General features: G+C 37.4%; 1 non-coding gene across 1 annotated transcript; it reads left to right on the top strand.

Annotated features, from left to right (window-relative positions):
• The first annotated feature begins 1134 nt into the window (after positions 1-1134).
• On the top strand, positions 1135-1253 carry LOC113098912 (5S ribosomal RNA). The gene has a single exon (XR_003289222.1). It is a non-coding gene; the product is annotated as a 5S ribosomal RNA (ribosomal RNA).
• The last annotated feature ends 538 nt before the right edge of the window (positions 1254-1791 follow it).

Genomic DNA, 1791 nt, shown 5'->3' on the forward strand with positions numbered 1-1791 from the left:
CAACAAAATGTGCTAAATCAGAACATGCTTTCTTTTTTTGCATATGTCCACAAATAATGTGTTATTGTTTTTGATGTACTCTTGATTAAGACGGTTTATGGACGTTCATGTCTGACTGGACCGATCTTGAACTTTTGTCAAGATGTGTTAAACCTCAAGACATAATTGATTGCCTTTCATAATGTTACACAGTGGGTGTGTGATTATTTTATATGCAGGCTTATATATATATATACACTTAAAATATGTAGCAACGCATTTAAAAATCCAGAAGACATTGACGTCCAGAAGTCGACGCATTTAGACGTCCAGAAGACGACACATTTAGACGTCCAGGGACATGCAGAAAAAAACGTGCAGTTCACGTCTAGAAGACGTCAAAGACGTCGGTTCAACTTTCATTTTGGAACTATTTTTCAACCATGACGGGACATCTCGGATGGACGTCTTTTCAACGGTCAAAAGACGTCCGAATGTTTGCTGGGCTGTGTTGGTTGATTTGTGCTTGAATCGTGCAATAGATTTTCGAACATAAAGTGACAGTCGACATGGTCACGGTTTTAGACTAGAGAGGAGAAGGGATGGGAAAAGATCTGGGCACAGTTTTTCTAGAACTTCGTGCCAAGTTAAGCGGTGTCGAGCTGTTTTAATGAATTTTTTTAGATGTATTATGGTGCCCGAACCCGTATGACTTTGAACAGTGAGCGCGAACATTTAGTTTACTGCAGCCACAGCCATCATTACCAAGCATGAACCGCTGACTCTGACAGTGAATGAGAGGAGATGAAGCAAACGTACAGGCCACAGTGTGACATCCGTGTAAACACAGATGACGTCACAGGTTTTTGTTTTTTTTTTTATCAAAGAAGATAGCCTTCATTTGTATGTAGGCCAAGGCAATTTATATATTTACAATACTTACTTAAATATAATTAATAGTATTTTAAATTTCAGAAATAGGGCCCCATTCACTTCCACTCAAAGTGCCTCAATGCAATATTGATTGCATTTCTTGATATTAATTTTATGAATTCATTTAAACATTTTGTTTTAATTTACTTTAACCAGCTGTGAAATTTCTGTTTTTAAATCTGTGTGTCTTCTTTAAATAGCTCGCTCTTGACTGTTGTACTCGCTTACGGCCATACCACCCTGAGCACGCCCGATCTCGTCCGATCTCGGAAGCTAAGCAGCGTCAGGCCTGGTTAGTACTTGAATGGGAGACCACCTGGGAATACCAGGTGCTGTAATCTTTTGCTTTTCGTTCAGCTAACACGCTTATTCATGGCTCAGCTTTCATTCTACACTAAAAAAAAATGGATTTGTGGCACTGTTCGTTTTACACAGATATTTTTTTTTTTAAAACAACACAAATATATTTAGTTTCCCGCCTAAACACAATTGTATTGTGAGAGAGGATCCATTGTGGCTTGTCTCCAAAAATTTGATTGATGAGGGTCATAAAAGCCATCTGTTCTGGACACCTGTTTGTACACCCCCCTCCTCTCCCTGTACAGCCCAGTGACCTAAATATGAACTTATGAACCTAAGAAGGAATTTTGGAGGGAGGGAAAATGTGTTGGGATCTATGTGCTTTTTAAACTCTGAAAAGGTTGAAATCATGAAAATGGTATAAGGGAAAATTTTATTAAGGTTTTAAATACATTTCATGAAAAAGGTTATAAACACAGACGAAATGGAAACAATGTAAAAACATTGTAAAAGTTGTTACAAATTAAATGAAAAGAAAACTAGATTACTGGTTATTTATCTAAAACAACCAAACAAGTA

Source organism: Carassius auratus, unplaced genomic scaffold (genome assembly GCF_003368295.1).
Source record: "Carassius auratus strain Wakin unplaced genomic scaffold, ASM336829v1 scaf_tig00216729, whole genome shotgun sequence".
Lineage (NCBI taxonomy): Eukaryota > Metazoa > Chordata > Actinopteri > Cypriniformes > Cyprinidae > Carassius > Carassius auratus.